Here is an 18,648-nt window from a genome sequence, read left to right on the forward strand (position 1 = left end):
TGGGTTTCCCCCAACAGCTTAACAGTTAATAGCAGCTTATTCCTTGACAAGAAAGGAAACTTTAAAAGGAACCTTTCAACTTCCCACAGGCGTATTTTTAACCGGTGATGTATTCACGTTTCAGCACTGAAAAGGCTCCCTCGGACCCCTGCATTCCCAGTTCTCTTCATAATTACGAATCTTTTTTTTTTTTTGAGACGGACTTTCACTGTTGTTATCCAGACTGGAGTGCAATGGCACGATCTCGGCTCACCGCAACCTCCGCCTTCTGGGTTCAGGCAATTCTCCTGCCTCAGCCTCCTGAGTAGCTGGGAATACAGGCACGCGCCACCATGCCCAGCTAATTTTTATATTTTTAGTAGAGACGGGGATGGTCTCGATATCTTGACCTCGTGATCCACCCGCCTCGGCTTTCCAAAGTGCTGGGATTACAGGCGTGACCACCCTGCCCGGCCTCATAATTATGATCTTTTTTGATGCACTTAGCTCCGAGTTCCTCCACGAAAGCGGCCGCTTTGTTCCAACCGCCTAGCGCTGCGCAAAGCAGGTGTCAGTAACTGTTGAATGGCTCAGGGCTCCGAGCGCAGGGCCGCCCTGGGACGAGGCGGATGATGTGCTGCACCTCAGTTGGTTTCCGAGATGGACCCTCACAAACCGCCCCGTGGGGCTCCAAAGGGGCAGATGCCCCAGCCTCCGGGACAGAATGAACGTGAGCGAAAGGCTGGAACAACCGCGCCGGCGCAGCGAGGAACTTCCGCTCAGAGCGAGGGCGGAAATGCCGCCCCTCCTGGGTGCCCGCCCCAGCCTCGCTCCTCTTGGTTCCCCCGTCCCCTGCCCCGCCCCTCCCAGTTCCCACTCCGAGCCAACTGAAAAAAACAGTGCGCATGCGCCGGGCCCTGACCTGGAAGTGGCTGGATCCGGGGCATGCGTGTTTCCATGAGTGTGGCGGAGATGGGGAGCCAGGAACCCTCCGAGCCCCCGTCGCCGGGAGACGCGACGCAGAACAGCGCCCGGCCTGCGGACCGCCACGACCTGTTGAAACACAGCTGTGGGTTCTTGGACTTCTGGGACATTGCGAAGCCTGAGCAGGAGACGCGACTTGTGGCCGAGAAGCTGCCGGAGTATCTGCGCGCTAGGCCGAAGATGGAGCGGCGGGTTTGGGGCAGGGGCCGCGCACTTCCCAACAAGGAAGCGGCGGCGGGCCCAGGGATTTGGGATGGGGGCACGTGGTCGCGAATCTGGATGATAAGGTGCACGGGGTGTGCAGCTTCTTGTCACCGTTCAACGCGAGGGTGCGCTTGGTTCCGCAGGGGTCTGAGATGAAATACGCCCTGAAGCGGCTGATCACGGGACTCGGGGTCTGGCGAGAAACAGCCCGGCCCTGCTACAGTTTGGCCCTGGCACAGGTGAGGTGCTGTTCCTGGCAGGATCCCAGCCACGCGGGTGAAAACGGTGGGGTGTGAGGAGGGCGGGTGTCTCAGCGCGACGGAGGGGCAGCCCGACAGAGAAGTCGGGAGTGTGTTGGAGGCCAGCCTGAGGGAGCCTCCTCACATGAAGGTGGAGAAAGCGTGAGCAAGGCCTGTCTCCAAAGCAGTCCAGGCAGGGGGAGTGGGAAGCGGAGCAGGTTTTCTTTCTGGTGCTTGCGTTACCCGGCCTCTTAGGTACACTTGCTGGGAGCAGTGAGCGCTGGGTGGGGTGGGCTCCCTTAGGCCTGCAGGGCATTCAGCTGATTGGAGTAGCCCACTCTCTGAGGAGCCCTGACAAGGGGAAGAGCAGTTAAGACCCAGGCCCGCCGGATCAGCCTGAGTGGAGCTCAGACCGGGCTATGGAGAGAAGACCCAGTGGCTGAGAATTTCAGCAGAGCAATCTAGGGACTGTAGAAGGTACTTTTGTGGCTAGGAGCGGTGGTGGCTCACACCTGTAATCCCAGCACTTTGGGAGGACGAGGCGGGTGGATCACCTGAGGTCAGGAGTTCGAGACCAGCCTGGCCAACAGGTTGACAACCCATCTCTACTAAAAATACAAAAATTAGCTGGGTGTGGTGGTGCACACCTGTAATCCCCAGCTACTGTGGGTGCTGAGGCAGGAGAATTGCTTGAACCTGAGAGGTGGAGGTTGCAGTGAGCAGAGATCACGACACTGCACTCCAGTCTGGGCAATGGAGCAAGACTCCATCTCAAAAAAAAAAAAAAGAAAGCTGCCAAGGCTCAGCTCCAGTCCCAGTCCCAGAACCACTTGCAGACGGTACTTCAGAAATCCTAGCGGAGATGGGGCAGGGAGGCAAGATTCGTTTCTGAGAGCAGCTTCAGAGGCATTCATGGGGTGCGACTAGGCACCCAAGGCTTCCTGGGAGGAGTTGAAGGGGGAAGGGAGGTTGAGTTGTGAGGATGTACTGGGCCACTTCCTGAGCCCCTCTTCCTCCTGGCAGCTGTTACAGTCTTTTGAAGACCTCCATTTGTGCAGCATCCTGCAGCAGATACAAGAAAAATATGACCTGCATCAGGTGAAGAAGGTGAGAGAGGGCCCGGGGAGGTCAGTAGCCCCGGGGGTGAGAGGCTGGGGGTGGGAAGTCCCACAGCCCCTCATGCTGTGCCTGGAATCCTTTTCTAGTCAATGGTGAGACCTGCTGTCTTTGCAGACCTGTTCAGAGTGCTCGCCCTCTTTCAGTCAGGCTGGCTGGTGAAGGTGAGAACTTTGGGAGGACGGTGGGGGTGGGGGGTGTAGGCTGGTCTTGGATGGGTGGGGGACAGTAGTGGTCCCTGCTCATACCCTCTGCCCCTTTGTGGGGACCAGGACCAGGAGGTGCTGAGGAAGTCAGTGAAGCTGCTGCAGGCCCTGGCCCAGTATCAGAACCACTTGCAGGAGCAGCCCCAGAAAGCCCTGGTGGACATTCTCTTCGAGGTATGAGCTCACCAGCCTTATGGGCTCGGGAGACACTTCCTGCTACAAAGACATAAAGAGGGCTCAGATGAGAATCAGGAACAGCACTGTTCCATAGAAATATAAAGACATATAATTTGAAGTGTTTCAGTGACTTTGTTGAAAAGGTAAAAAGAGGCCCGGCACAGTGGCTCATGCCTGTAATCTCGGTACTTTGGGAGGTGGGTGTATCACCTGAAGTCGGGAGTTTGAGACCAGCCTGACCAATATGGAGAAACCCTATCTCTACTAAAAGTATAAAAAAATTAGCCAGGCATGGTGGCATATGCCTATAATCCCAGCTACTTGGGAGGCTGAGGCAGGAGAATCGTTAGAACCCAGGAGTTGGAGGTTGTAGTGAGCCGAGATCATGCCATTGCACTCCAGCCAGCCCAAGCCATATGAGAGTGAAACTCTGTCTCACAAAAAAAAAGTTAAAAAGAAACAGGTGTCATTAGTAACATTTTACATCATCTAGTATATCTAAAATATTATTTCAGTATGTATTTGTATACAAAACTGTTGAGCTGGCAGGGCACAGTGCCTCATACCTGTAATCCCAGCACTTTGGGAGAGCGAGGTGGGTCAATCACGAGGTCAGGAGTTCGAGACCAGCCTGGCCAACATGGTGAAACCCTGTCTCTACCAAAAATACAAAAAATTAGCCAGGCATGGTGGCAGGCACCTGTAGTCCCAGCTACTCAGGAGGCTGAAGCAGGAGAATCACTTGAACCCGGGAGGCAGAGGTTGTAGCAAGCTGAGATCACACCACTGCACTTCAGTCCGGGTGACAGTATGAAACTGTCTCAGAAAAAAAAAAATCGTTGAGGTATCATTACTCTTTTTTTCAGTGTGTTTCAAAATCCAGCGTGTATTTTACATGTAGGCACATCCCTGTTCAGATTTGCTGCCTTTTAGGCGCTCAGCAGCCCCGTGTGGCTAGTGCCACTCTAGAACTGAACTCGGCACATGGCAGGTATATAAAACGTTTGCTGCTGTTCTCCTGGTCAAGGCTGGTCCCTCCTGGGCCTCCACTGCCCGACTTGGGAAGGTACACCTAGGCCTTTTTGCCACTGAAGAGAAAGGCAGGGGCTGGGAAGTCCCAGACCAGGACTGCTGAGGAGTCGACCTCAGAGCCAAAAGGACCTGAATTTGAATCCCAGCTGTCTACCTAGGGCCCCTTTTGTATAAAATGGGCTAGTCCTCTGAAGTCCCAAAACCAGGAATAATTAAATGGGTAGCTCTGGCTGGGTGCCATGGCCCACACCTTTAATCCCAGAAATTTGTGAGGGTGAGGTGGGTGGATCACTTGAGGTCAGAAGTTCGAGACCACCCTGGCCAATACGGTGAAACCCCACCTCTACTAAAAATACAAAAATTAGCTGGGCATGGAGGTGTACACCTGTAATCCCAGCTGAGGTAGGGGAATCACCTCCACCAGGGAGGTGGAGGTTACGGTGAACTGAGATCACACCACTGCACTTAGCCTGGGTGGCAAAGCAAGACTCTGTCTCAAAAAAAAAAAAGGCAGGTAGTACTGGGCCAGTTAGCATCAGCAAAATGCTTGTCAAAAACCCAGCTGCCTGGGAATTTGAGTTTTTTAGCAAATGGCCTCTGATGACTCTGATGCTTGGCCAGATGGCCCTGTGTCAGGAGGCTGGCAGGTAAAAGGCCACACTGGGCTCACCCTGCAGAGGAAGCCACCATTTCTTACCTTTCCACCCTTAGGTCTCAGAGGCCATGTTGCAGGAGATGCTGCCAGAGGTCCTCAGCACTGACTTGGATGCGATGCTCAGCTGTCCTGAACAGCTGGGGCTCTTCCTCCTGGCCCAGCAGAAAGTTCCCTCTAGGCTCAAGAAGCTGGTGGGATCCGTCAACCTATTTTCGGATGAGAATGTTCCCAGGTGTGAGGGAGGTGGATGGATTTGCTCTCCCTGGGGCTGTGGGACTGCATCTGGCCAAGCCCAGATTGGCTGTGTAGCCTGGGGGTGCCCTGGCTACTCTTGGCACACTGGCCCTTGCTGGTGAGGCAAGCATTCCCTGAGTCCCCTGCCCCCCACAGGATGGTGAACATGCTGAAGATGGCAGTGTCCTCAGTGAAGAAGGAATGAAAGCTGCCTGCCGTCGCCCTGGAGCTGCTCTACCTGGCACTCAAGGAAGACAAGTTTCTGCAGTTCTGGAAGGGGATGGTGGAACAGGGGCTGCTGAAGCTGCAGTTCTGGCCAGCCAGGTGCGTGTGGCATGTGGCCTCTCTCGGCCCCCTTCCCTGTCTGTGAAATGGGGCTGGACTACCAGTCCTGAGGTCCGTGCCGGGGGACCAAGGGCTCTGACCATGCTCGGTCCCATAGTCCCTCTTAGCTACCTGTGTTTCTGCCTGCTGGGCACCGCCCTTCCACTGCTGACCAAGGAACAGCTGCAGCTGGTGATGCGGGGAGATGTGATCCGCCATTACATGGAGCACATGTGCATGGCCAAGGTGGGCACCGCCTGTGCAGCCCGATGCTGCTGGAAGGGCTAGGGAGGGGCTCTCCTTGCCAAGAAGGGGAGAGGGCACCTCAGGAGCCTGGCCAGAGACCTGGGTGTCTCCACTGTCTGGGTAGTGAGCTGCCTGAACCCCTTCCCCTCCGACAGATTGTTTTGAGTTGGAGTTTTCTCTTGTCACCCAGGCTGGAGGGCAATGAGGCAATCTCTGCTCACTACAATCTCCACCTCCCGGGTTCAAGCAATTATCGTGCCTCAGCCTCCTGAGTAGCTGGGATTACAGGTGCCCACCTCCACACCCAGCTAATTTTTGTATTTTCAGTAGAGACAGGGTTTTGCCATGTTGGCCAGGCTGGTCTCAAACTCCTGACTTCAGGTGATCCACCCGCCTTGGCCTCCCAAAGTGCTGGGATTACAGATGTGAGCCACTGCTCCCGGCTTCCCTCTGACAGTTGTGAAAAGGAGCGGGCCCCCACTTAGATGTTGGTAGTCAGCGGGTTGTTCAGACCACCCTCCACCCCTGCCCATGTTGCGGTGATGAGAACAGTCGTCATGACCATGTTTGAGCACTGGTGTGCCTGGTGCCCAGTCAGCGCTGCTGGGTTTACTGTTCTCGGCAGCTCATTTTATCTTTGCAGCAAGTTTCCGAGAGCTGTCATTCTGGGTGAGGGGCAGACTTGAAGCATCAGGCAGTGGTTAAGAGCCTGGGTTGGGCAGTGGTGTGCACCTGTAGTCCCAGTTACTCAGGAGGCTGAGGTGGGAGGATCACGTGAACCCAGGATTTCGAGGCTGCAGTGAGCCGTGATAGTGGCACTGCACTCCCGGGGCACAACTGGAGAAAATTAAAATGAGAAGAGCTTGGGCTGTGAGGCCAGACGTGGTCCTGCTGGGAGCCCTCTGACCCTGAGGAGTTTTATTCTAGGCATTTTTGTGTCTCACTTTACTCACCTACACAATGGCAGTAATGGCCAAGTGCAAAGGGTTGCTGAAATGCTAAGCCGCCAGACAAAAAGTGGAACACGGGTCCTGGCCCCGAGGCAGCGCATTAGAGGTGGTTGGGTTGGGTCCCAAAGATGACACAGTGAGGAATTGGTGGCGTAGGCCTTGAACCTGGGTCAGTCTGGCCTCTTAACCACTGCTCTGCCTGTGCGTTGAGCCAGGAAAACAGGCCATCCCCCTCAGCAGTGTGGCGAGAGGGGCCTTTTGGGGCCAGAGGCACTGAAGCTGGGAAAGTCAGACCCGGGGAGGCCTTGACGCCAGACAGAAGCACTGGGGTGACCAGGAATGGAGCAAGCTCAGGCTCAGCCCTGCTGTGTGCCAGGGGAGACCCTGGGCCTCTGTTTAACCCTAAAGGCTGCAAGCCTGTGGGCTCAGCACCATGCCTAACTCTTACAGCTCCCAAACCAGTTCAAGTTCACCCCGGAGATGGAGGAATACATGGGCACTTTCCTAGAGGGATGCTGGGATGACCCTGAGCAGCAGCTGGCCGTGCTGGTGGCCTTCTCCCCCACCACCAACCACGGTCTCCCAGTGGTGCCTACCTTCTGGTGGGTCGTGCGGTTCCTGAGCTCTTGGGCCCTGCAGGGCTATGTGGCCTGGCTGCAGGGCATGTTTCTCCAGCCAAACCTGGACTCCTTGATTGACTTAAGCACCAACAACTGAAGAAAGCTCAGGATGCATCACTGCACGTGTGAGTGGACCGTGCGAAGGACCCGTCGTCCTTCAGGAGTTAGCTTTTCTAGCCTGCAGAGCCCAGCGACCCTGCCCCTCACCCCCCTACCCACGGTGTCTTGGCCCTAAACCATGAGCAGAGAGAGGGAAAGCACCATAGCTCTCAAGGAAACCGAGGTCCCGCACTGGCAGTTGGGAGCGAGAGAGCTTGGTTTTCTGTCTCTGAGATCAGTTAAAGGAATGTCCTGGTTTTGATAATTTGTTTTCTTTTTTTCTTTTTTCTTCCCCCCCCCATAGAGTCTCACTAAGCTGGAGTGCTGTGGCATGTGGCATGTAATCTCAGCTCACTGCAAATTCTGCCTCCCGGGTTCAAGTGATCAAGTGAGTCTCTGCCTCAGCCTCTCCAATAGCTGGGACTACAGGCACCCACCACCATGCCCAGCTAATTTTTGTTTTTTGAGATGGAGTTTTGCTCTTGTTGCCCAGGCTGGAGTACAATGGTGTGATCTCAGCTCACTGCAACCTCTGCCTCCCTGGTTCAAGTGATTCTCCTGCCTCAGCCTCCCAAGTACCTGAAATTATAGGCATGTACCACCACACCCAGCTAATTTTTGTATTTTTAGTAGAGATGGGGTTTCTCCATGTTGGTCAGGCTGGTCTTGAACTCTTGACATCAGGTGATCCACCCACCTTGGCCTCCCGATGTGCTGGGATTACAGGCATGAGCCACCACACCCGGCCTTAAGTTTTGTATTTTTTGTGGAGATGGGGTTTTACCATGTTGGCCAGGCTGGTCTTGAACTCCTGACCACAACCGATCCACCTGCCTCGGCCTCCAAAAGTGCTGGGATTACAGGTGTGAGCCACTGGGCACAGCCTGCTTTTGCCAGTTCTAAGTGGCTCACGTGACCTCGCCTCTGCGCCCCAGGCCTGAGCGAGCTGTGTTCTGGCTGCGGAAATGGATCATCCTCAGACTGGTGAGCCTTGTGGACAGCCTGCACCTAGGGATGGAGGAGGCCTTGACGGAGGAGGTGGCCAGGTACGAGAGGGGCTGGAGCTTCCCGTGGGCATGTGGTCGAGGAATGAGCCCCTCAACTCATTCTGGTTTGTGTCCTCTGGAGCCAGAAGCCTTTGGGTTGAGTCATCAGTGGGGAGCAGGCACAAGGGGACTTGGGAATTCCTCAGGAGCCTGTAGGGAAGAGACCCAGGAGGCACCCCAGCTGCAGGTGCCTAAGAGGTTTGGGTGTGCTGTGCGTGCCCTGCAGGGAGCCTTTGCCCATGGGTGGCATCAGGGAAGCCTGCCCCACACCTGCCTCATCTGTGTCCGAGCAGAGCCGGGTGCTCACCTCACCCTCAGTGTGCCCGGTCACAGGAGGGGGCTGCACTGGCCCCGTGTTTGCAGGAGCAGTGGCGTGACTCGGCCATAACCACACAGCCTCACGTCTCTTGGTTCTTTGAGGGGGGCACTGATTCTCTCTCCCCAGCTCGGGTTGAGCCATGTTCAGCTGGGGATCCAGCCCTTCCTGGCCCAGCGACCTCCAGCCTTGCCAGTGAGGGCCCTGAGGACTGTACCGAGAGCAGAAGGGGTCAGAAGGGCTCCCCTCCTCCTGGTCTTGAACCCTGGGTGGTGCCACCAGGGGAGGGGAGCCCATGGAAACAAACGGCCGTGAACGGCACCAGCTGCTCTCCTGCCCACCCCTAATTGTGTTTGTTCACTTGTTCTTTGTCACAAAGAAGCCCACATCCCAGATCCCTGAGACAAGGCAGCAGCTCTCCCTCCCTTTGGAATGCCAGGCCCAAGAGACCGTCAGCAGCACCTTCTTCAGGTGAGCCTGAGGTAGCCTGGGAGAGGCCCAAAGGTGGAAAGGCCTTCAGGACTCCTGCTTCCTGCAGTTTCCCTATGCTGGGGACAACGGCTGAGGCCCAGGGAGTCCTAGCAGGTCCTGGAGAGTTGGGAGACCGAGCCCTGGGGAGGGCAGAGGGAGGCGGCTATATTCACTCATCAGTCTGGTGACCAAGCCCTGCCTGTCACCTAGTCTGCTGCAGACCCTCAGCACACAGTTCAAGCTGGCACCAGAGCAGACCTGGGGCGGGCAGCCCTGGACCTACCACCTGGTTCATTTCGCAGACGTGCTGCTGAATCACAGTCACAGCGTGAGCCCCGTGACACCCCTCACTGTGCAGCAGTGCCGGGCCTGGGACAGGTGCGCGGGTGGGATTTCCAGGGGGTGGGCAGGACGCTGTGGTCTGATGGCAGCCGGGGCCTGAGGATCTGCCTGGCTCCTCACAGGATGCTGCAGACTCTGAAGGAGCTGGAGGCCACCTCCTCAGAGCCCAGGGCTGCCGCCTTCCAGCACCTTCTGCTGCTTGTGGGTATCTACCTCTTCAAGGTACTGTGGCCTGGGATGGAGGGGCCGTGAGCCTGGGGTCCTGCGGCTATGAGGGCTATGGGGGGGAGCCAGGAAAGGCTTGGGGAGTTATGTTGGGAGGTTTCCTAAGCCAGCCTCATCATGGGTAGAATTATCATCCAAGGAAACGTCACTCCGGCCCCTTAGCAGGCACCAGCTGGTGTCCTGAGCTTTCCAGGCAGGCCTTCTTAATTCCCAAAACTTGAGGCAGACTCTGCTTTTCCATGTTTGACATGGGAAAACTGAGACTCAGAGGCAGAGTAGCTTGCACTGTACCCTCTGGCTGTGGGAACACCTTCTGGCCACTGGTTCTCTAGAACCACGGGGTGTCCCTCTCATTTCTTCCCATCAGGAAGCCCTGACCACATTCAGCACTCAGTATCCTGATTCCTCTTTTGTTTGTCTGTTTTTTTGTTTTTTGTATTATTTTGAGACAGAGTCTCCATCACCAGGCTGGAGTGCAGTGGTGCAATCTTGGCTCACTGCAACCTCTGACTCCCTGGTTCAAGCAATTCTCCTGCCTCAGCCTCCCCAGTAGCTGGGACTACAGGCATGCACCACCACGCCCAGCTAATTTTTTTGTATATTTAGTAGAGCTGGGGTTTCACCACATTGGCCAGGATGGTCTCAATCTCTTGACCTCGTGATCCGCCCGCCTTGGCCTCCCAAAGTGCTGGGGTTACAGGCATGAGCCACTGTGCCTGGCCGTCTGTTTGTTGAGATGGAGTCTTTTTCTGTTGCCCAGGCTGGAGTGCAGTGGTGTGATCTTGGATCACTGCAAGCACCACCTCTCTGGTTCAAGCAATTTTCCTGCCTCAGCCTCCTGAGTACCTGGGATTATAGGTGCCTGCCACTGTGCTGGCTAATTTTTGTATTTTTAGTAGTGACAGCATTTCGCCATGTTGGCCAGCCTGGTTTTGAACTCCTGACCTCAGGTAATCTGCCCACCTTGGCCTCCCAAAGTGCTGGGATTACAGGTATAAGCCACTGCGTCTGCCCTTACCCTGAGTCTTAGAGAGTTTTCTTCTCACAACATGGGAAGCTCTTATCGAGGCTGCTGGTCTTACATAGCCTGAGTAGGTGGGTCTCTCACTTGCCCGTCTGGCCTCTTGGCTGTGATGGCTTTACTTGCCAGCTTTGGTTAGTCCGAGCCCAGCCTGTGGATGAGTTGTGTGGGTAAAGTTTGCCCATGATGCCCCTTCTGAGTGTTGGAGTCAGACCTTTGATAGCAGTGGAGCCCTGCTGATTCCAAGACACACGTGGAGCCTGCAACCTTGAGGTCTCTGGTGTTGACTTGCACAGAGGAGGCTGCAGTTTGCTGTGCCCACTTTCAGATAAAAGGTGCAGCTGTGGCCGGGCACAGGGACTCACACCTGTCATCCCAGCAGTTTGGGAGGCCGAGGCAGGTGAGTCACCTGAGGTCAGGAGTTTGAGACCAGCCTGGACAACATGCTGAAACCCCATCTCTACTTAAATGTAATTAGCTGGGCGTGGTGGCAGGTGCCTGTAATCCCTGCTACTCAGGAGGCTGAGGCAGGAGAATCGCTTGAAGCTGGGAGGCGGAGGTTGCAATGAGCTGAGATTGTGCCATTGCACTCCAACCTGAGTGACAGAGCAAGACTGTCTCAGAGAAAATGAATAAATGAAAAAGGTGCAGCCCAGAGGACAGGGACCTGCGTGGCACACAGCCTGGGAGCCGGGGGCAGTGACCAGGGCTTTGGGCTGCTTTTCCTACCCTGGCCTAAACGTTGCCCACTGCATTTTGAGGGAAAAGTCTGTCTTTTAGGTACCAAAGATCACACAGTTGTCAAGATGCCCTGCACAGGCACACACTCCACCACTTCAGTCCCTGGAGTCCAGGGCTGTCCCATCAGGTGAGTTCAGATATGATTAAATTAGTTGAAACTAACGACTTTCAATTCTGCCTCATGCCGAGCCAAACATGGAGGAAATCATTTAGAATTATGAATTGGGGGCTGGGGTTTGCTGGCTACTCTGGGACCCTGACCATCCTTGTCAGCTCTGTCTGTCTTGAGTGTCAAAGTGGGAGCTGGCCTCCTTTTCTGTCCCCTGCAGGTTTTCAGATCCTGTAACTGCATATTAGGTGTAAAAAGGCCCTCAGCCCTTGGTATTCTGGGGTCCAGCTGAGGTCTTCCATTCTGGATTTCGGGGTGGCTGGCTGGGGCCGGCCAGTGGCTGGGCTGTTGAAGGCTTCTGGTGCCACTGCTGCCTTTTGGCCAGCCCCTTGCCTGGCTCAGAAGGGCTGTCCGCAGTGCGTGTCCTACCCTGTCCCCAGTCCCCTACAGAGAGCTGTGACCTGCTGGGTGACATCCAGACCTACATCAGAAACAGCCTGGGAGAGAGACGCCATAGGAGCCGCACCAAGGCCATTGGTGGGTCCTTGCTTCTGGGACAGGGTGTATCCTTGGGTACGAGAGGGACTGAAGTGGTGCAGTGAGGACAACGGTCTCCTGCCTGGGCTCAATCCACCCTCTTGCAGATCCCCAGGAGCTGCCATGGGTAGAGGTGCTGGTGGAGATCCTGCTGGCCCTGCTGGCCCAGCCCAGCCACCTCATGTGTCAAGTGGCCCAGAGCATGTTCGACCACATCTGCTCCCACCTGACCCCGCGTGCCCTACAGCTGATTCTGGATGTGAGTTGGGACCTTTGAAAATGCACTTTGTGCTGGGGCTCACTGAGCAGGGAGCTGCACCAGGTAGGAGAGCGCTTCAGCCTCCTAGCCTCCCTCCTGCCAGCCTGTGCCTGGTGGGAGGGGTCTCAATGAGGCCCTGTCCTGTCCTTGCAGGGTGTGGCCACCTCTCCTAGGCTCTGTTTTCTTCCCTGAAATGGGGACTTTTGGCCAATGGCAGGCAGGGCCTGGTCAGGAGGGTGGGGCCACAGATGGGTCAGTGGCTGGGTCTCCTCCCCAGGTGCTGAACTCGGAGACCAGTGAGGATGAGGATGACCATGTGGTGGTGATGGACAAGTCTGATGAGCAGCGGCTGAAGGTTGCAGAGGTGCTGCCAGTGCGGGCCAGGTGGGGTGGCAGGAGTGGGAAGATCGCAGAGGTGTGTGACGAGCCTGCCACCACCCCACAGGAAAAGCACGAGGATGGTGAGGAGAGCAGAGGCTCAGAGAGTGAAGATGAAAGCGATGTTGGGGAGAGCGAGGAGGAGGAGGAGCGTGACAGGATGTGGACCAGGGCTTCTGGGTACAGCTGATGAGTGTGCTGCAGGCTTCGAAGGCGCTGGTGAGCAGAGCCGGGGAGGGCTCTTGAGTCCCTATGTTGTGTGTCCACCTGCCCGAAGCCAGGCTGACTGCTGGGCCTCTGTCCCTCAGGGTGGAGTGGAAAGTGAGGATGAGGAGGAGCTGGGGGATGAGGCCATGATGGTCCTGGACCAGAACCTCGCCAGTCTCTTTGCTGAGCAGAGGCTGTGGATCCAGGCCCGGCAGGACGAGAAGAGCAAACCACAGAAGGAGAAGGTACTGCAGAGTGACTTCCAGATTTGAGTGAGCCTGGGGGCTGGTGCCTCCACCGCCTCCATCACCGCCCCCCGCCCGCCCATGCCCTGCCCCCTCCTTGCTGACAAGCTCTCCCAGCTGCAGGTGCTGGACCTGGTGGAGGTGCTGGTGACCAAGCAGCCTGAGAACATCCTGATCCTGGAGCTGCTGGAGCCGCTGCTGGGCATCATTTGGTGCAGCCTACACAGCAGCAGCACTAAGCAGGAGCAGGACCTGCTGCACAAGACTGTGTGCATCCTCACGTGAGCACGGGGGCAAGGCTGGCGGGTTTGGCCAGCAGTCCCCAGCCCCTAGCCCCCAGGCAGAACTCCTGGCTTGCTTGTTGTACAGGAAAGAGAGAGCCAAGCTTCCAGCCTGGGCCCTAGCTTGCAGGCTCACCACTCAGCCCTAGGTCACGTGTCACTCAGTGACTCACATGGTCCTTGGTCCATCCCGGTGTTCTCCTGACATGTGCGAGTGGTGCCCTGGAGCTGGGTTCCATCCCAGCCCCTGACAGTCTCCAGTGGGGCTGTGTCGGGGTGGGTGGGGACAGTGGCACCACCTGTGGCTGGGGACACACACCCAGTCCTCGGAGGTGCAGTGTACGTGGGAGTTTGTCAGGTTGGGAGGCCTTGGGGAGTGCAGAAAGGGGAAAGAGCATCCTGATGTGAGGCGGTCAGACATCCAGCTGGGAGGTCAGGTGAGGCGTGAGGCCACAGACCCCTGTAACCTCGCAGGCCTGACCCTAGTGGGGCTGGGGCCGCAGAGGCATTTTCAGCAGGGACATTTGGCGTGGGGAAGGCTTTGGATCTGGTTTCCCTTTTTGGAAATGGCTGGCGGTGTGGAGAAGGCTTTGGGCAGGGCTGTGCTGGAGGCAGGTCTAGCAGGGAGGTGATGGCAGGCGGGGGAGAGCCAGGCAGGCGTCAGGTGCAGACCTGCCTTCAGGGCTTAGGTGCTGGGTAGTTGAAGGCCTGGGCCCCTGGGCACTGCATGGATGGTCTGCAGGGTGGGGGGCATGACTGGTGGTCATCCTCCATTCCACCCCAGGCCACACCTTCTCAGATAGTTCTGCCAGTGTGCATGGACAGTGTCACTCATTGAGCATCCTGCCTCTTGTCCCCACTCTGTCCTGGCCCTGCAGGGCCACATAGGGTTCTGAGTGCAGAACCCTTGCCTCGCTTTACAAAAGGCCTGGAGGCCACTTCCCCACGAGGGATGAGTATGGACAGGAGAGGTGTGCCAGGTGGTGGTTGGCCCTGGTGCAGCCCCCCACTTCGGGAACTGTTCTGTTCCCCCTGTGGGGTGCCCCCTTGCCCAAGCACGATGAGCTCACATAGCTCCCAAGCAAGCTGCCAGTAGCCCTGCCTTCCTCTGTGTCCTCAGTCACATCTGTCTTCCAGATCTGTTTCCTCACCTGTAAAGTGGGACTTGCTTGGTGCTGCTTGGCAGAGCAGGGTGGATTGAGATTGTTCTGACCAGCTCTTGTCCTCACCACCTGCAGCTACCACCTGTGCCGTGGCCGTATGTACTGCCACGACTTGGGTGACCGCATCGAGGCCGCCAGCCCGACTCCACCGCCCTCTACCACTTCAATGCCTCCCTCTACCTGCTCTGAGTCTTGAAGGGCGGCACTGCCGAGGGGTGCGTGCATGAGACGCAGGAGGAGCTGGAGGCTGGCACCAACCCCAGCCCCATGACCGAGAGCTCACAGGTGAGCAGGGCCTGGCCCAGGCAGAGCCCATGCACTTCACACTTCCCCAGAACTCACCCTCCACCATCCGAAGCTAGCCCAGTCTCCTCCCATCCCAGAGGCCCTCTCCTGGCCTCAGCCAGCTCTCTCACCTGGCCTAGGCTGCCGGCTGCCTGGACTTGAACTTCACGATATGCGTCTACTCATCAGTACTGAGCTCCTTCCTGACCAAGCGCCACAGCCCCCTCATGGTCCCCATGTTCCTCAGCCTCTTTTCCCGGCACCCAGTGAGTGTCAGGGCCCACCCTGCCCACTTGGGGTCCCCTCTCAGCCCCAGCCCCACCCACACCTCACAACCCTCCCTTCCCCGCCAGGTGCTCTGTAAGAGCCTGCTCCCTGTCCTGGTCTAGCATGTCACAAGCCCAGGGCGGCCCCACCAGCAGGTAAGAGACTTCCCGGCTCCCAGCCCAGGGCCCATGTGAATTAACCTGCTTAACCTGCTTCTGAGGCCCCAGAGTGCTGGCCTGGTGAACACGGGTGCAGCCGTCCCTGCCACACCGAGCATGGAGGCACTAAGGGGGCGGGGCCAGCTTCACTCCCACAGCCACCACTGCCCATCTGGCCACACAGAGGACACCGTGGTAGTGTCTGATCAGGTGCCAGGACTGCTGGGGGCAGACTGAATGAAGATGGCATTAGCCAGGAATGGGTAGGAATTGTCCTGCCTGAGGTCCCACCTCTATCCAGCTGGGAGGCCTCCATGCCCCCACCTGTACATGAAGGCACGAGAACAGGTGGTCACAGAGTCCAGAGCAGCAGGTGGCCTTGCACGCCGCCCACATCCATGACTGGCAGGCCCCCTCACCCCCCTCAGCCTCTCATACCCAACATGCTAAGGCTCCAGGCACCCACCTTTACCCAACCACAGGCACAAGCTTGCCTGCTGCTCCAGAAGACCCTGTCCATGTGGGAGGTGAGGTCGTGCTTCCAGGACCCAGAGCGGAAGCAGCTGATCAGCCAGGTCCTGACAAAGGTCATGGAGGTAATAGCCGGGGGGCACCCTTCCTCCTGGCCTGCTCGGGATCGGTTCTCTGAGAGAGGACAAGCCAGGATTGGAGCCTGAGCCTCCCGGAGTGTGGGGGGTGGGGAGACAGGGAATTGGGATTGTCCCAGGAGATGGTCCCTGCCTCTGGGCTTTAGTCCCTGCTTGGAAACAAAGGCTTTGACAGCCCTCCAGAGTACCTCAGCCTGGCCACCCCTCCCCAGAACCTGCGCAGACCAAGGCAGAGCACCAGCAGGTGCTGTTCCCCCTGGAGCTGCTCAGTACTGTCTTCAGGACGTGTAAACACGAGGTGAGGTGGGGCCCAGCCCAGGGCAGTGTCGGGTTCCTCCTGGGGGCCTCAGGGCCTCCCGGCATCAGTGCCATTACCCAGGCCAGACCTTGGGGGTGGGGGTCATGTGGGGAAGGTTCTCAGTGCCTTGGTTGGGGCTCTGGGCTGTCATTTAGGCAGTTACAGAGCTGTGGATGGGCAAGTGACTAGGGAAGGGACTGCGCCACCCTGTCCTGCAGGGCAGGGTGCAAGGGTATGGCACTGCCATGTCCGGTGAGAAAGCTGAGAAGGGGTTGGCAGGGCTGGAGATGGTGAAGGATGGGAGAAGACTCAGGGTGGACATACGTTAGGGAGGCCATGTTTTCAGGCCTCGTGCAGGGTGTGGATGGGTGGAATGTGACATGTTGGGCAGCCACAGGGCAGGGTTGGGAGGCAGCTGTAGGTGGCCATCTCGGTCCCCTAGTCTGGCCTAGAGGGTAAGGTTTGGGAGGCCTCAGCATAAGTGCCAGTCAGCCTTTATGGAGGGAGAGCTTGCCAAGGCTACACCAGCAGGCAGAGGTGGGGCCTGGGATGGGGCCTTGCAAAACTGGGTGATAGCGACGAAGCCAGGAGATCGGGGCTCCTGGAAACCAGCAGATTCCAACAGTAACCTATTCAGGACGTGCAGGGAGGCTGGAGGAAAGGCATTGGCAGCCCCACGGTGATGGAGTGGTGGGGATGGCCCTCTTGGAGGTGGGTGCACCAGTGCCACGGTGGAGACTCAGACCAGGCCTGCAGCTGTGGGGAGGAGAACCAACACCTGGGCATGTGTTTCCTCCAATGGTGAGACAGACACGGATGCCTTAACAGGCAGAAGGAGAGGCTGAGGCCCAGGAGACTACAGGGTTTGCTGGTGAGAGAGCAACGGGGCCAAGGTGGGAAGACCACCAGGAGCCCCAGAGAGGCCTGCCCCTGTGGCCACCACCGCCCTGCCTTCCCATCCTCTGCAGAAGCTGACCTTGGACCTGACAGTGCTCTTGGGCATGCTGCAGGGGCAGCAGCAGGGCCTGAGGTAGGGGGTGCACTCCACCGGCTCCAGCCGCCTACTTGACCTCTACTGGCAGGCCATGAAAACCCTGGGAGTTCAGTAGGTACTGGGCAGGGGATGCACACTTGGGCGGGGCTAGGATCACCCTCACACTGCTGCGCACACACAGATGTGGGATCCCTGGGCCTCTGGAACCCCACGGGACCTGGGTGGAGGTGGCTGCTGCCCTCACTGGGCACCTTTTTACCGGCTTATTCCCCTTCAGGCACCCCAAGTTGGAGAAAGATACCAAGGAGATCCCCAGCGCCACCCAGAGCCCCATCAGCAGGAAGCAGAAGAAAAAGGGATTCTTGCCAGAGACAAAGAATTGCAAGAAACAGGTCAGAGGATGGCACACTTGCAGCCACCTGCGGGAGCCAGCCAGCACATGCAGCAAGAGGACAAAGGCCAAGGTCCCAGACCAGGCCAACGGGATGCCTACCACCAAGGGCCCAGTCCCTGGCGCTCCCACCCTGAGCCCCAACACCCCTGCCAAGTCCACAAAACTGCATAAGAAAAACCGGAAGCTGTCCAAGGTGAATGGAGCTCCCAGCTCCCCAATGAAGCCTGTAGGCCAAAAGCAGCACCACGAGGCCATTCCCAAAAAGGGGGTCTTGGACAAATCACCGCCATCCACACTGGCACAGAAAAAGGCAAGGTCGCCTTTAGTCATCAGGAGCCCCAGCCTGCTCCAGAGTGGGACCAAGAAGAAAACGCAGCTGAGGAAGGTGGGGAAGCTGAGTGCAGGCCACCCTCAGCCTCCATCTGCCCAAGACTCCTATTTTTCCACCATGATTTGAATATGCAAGCCATTTCTAAGGCTCTGTCCCCAGGGAGGGTGTCACTGCCTGCCCAGGCATCCTGCTCTGATAAGCACAGCCCAAGCTGTTCCTGCAGGGGTCCCAGGATGCAGAGACCCCCCTGGTTCTAGGCTGGGACTGTGGCTTCAGGGCCCTGTGGGCCAGGTCCAGGGCTCTGGGGTTCACCTGGGTGGATACAGGGTGACATGCTGGCTGCAGGCTGGGTACAGGTGTGACCATCTTTTGCACCCCCCACCCCAGGCTTTTTTGCTGAGGGAGCCACAGGGAGTGATTTAAATAGGTTTATTTCTTCATTTACAAGAGGAATATATTTGGCTTCTCTCTTAAGACTCTGAGATTCATAATCAGCAGCTCTAAAAAATAAAGGAGCAGTTTGGCTTCTGGAAGGAAGAGGAGGCAACAGTTGGACCTGATTCTTGTATGACAAGAAAACATCACTGGGGCCCTGGCTGAGGCTGGGGTGGAGGCCGGGCTTTGTGGGGTACCAGCCCACCCTTGTCAGGCCTCCCCGGGTACCCCACAGCTCCATGGGTGGGTATTCCACTAGCTTACACCCACTGAAGCCACAGCCAGCCAATAACTAAGGGATGAAAAGAGCACTGTCCAAGCCAGCTCTCAGGGTCTCCTAACTGGCCTCTTGGGCCCCAGACACCAGCACTGCCTTGATGGCAGCAAATGTGCAGGGAGTGTATGACACGGGCTAAACTCCCCCAAAGGGGTTTGGGGCTGGTGTGACATTGGCAGCTGTATCCTGGTATGT

General features: G+C 57.3%; 1 pseudogene across 1 annotated transcript; it reads left to right on the forward strand.

Annotated features, from left to right (window-relative positions):
• The first annotated feature begins 898 nt into the window (after window positions 1-898).
• On the forward strand, window positions 899-18,292 carry LOC128931106 (myb-binding protein 1A-like; annotated as a pseudogene). Its single transcript, XR_013528829.1, has 26 exons — window positions 899-1,155; window positions 1,311-1,406; window positions 2,430-2,513; window positions 2,612-2,686; window positions 2,795-2,902; window positions 4,649-4,824; window positions 4,983-5,150; window positions 5,279-5,396; window positions 6,797-7,091; window positions 8,001-8,113; window positions 8,775-8,898; window positions 9,109-9,276; window positions 9,363-9,462; window positions 11,777-11,873; window positions 11,981-12,132; window positions 12,410-12,496; window positions 12,578-12,729; window positions 12,819-12,989; window positions 13,086-13,243; window positions 14,482-14,691; window positions 14,832-14,957; window positions 15,045-15,113; window positions 15,599-15,712; window positions 15,900-16,022; window positions 16,991-17,127; window positions 17,294-18,292. The product of XR_013528829.1 is annotated as a myb-binding protein 1A-like (transcript).
• Window positions 18,293-18,648: the final 356 nt, after the last annotated feature.

Source organism: Callithrix jacchus, chromosome 17 (genome assembly GCF_049354715.1).
Source record: "Callithrix jacchus isolate 240 chromosome 17, calJac240_pri, whole genome shotgun sequence".
NCBI classification, from domain to species: domain Eukaryota; kingdom Metazoa; phylum Chordata; class Mammalia; order Primates; family Cebidae; genus Callithrix; species Callithrix jacchus.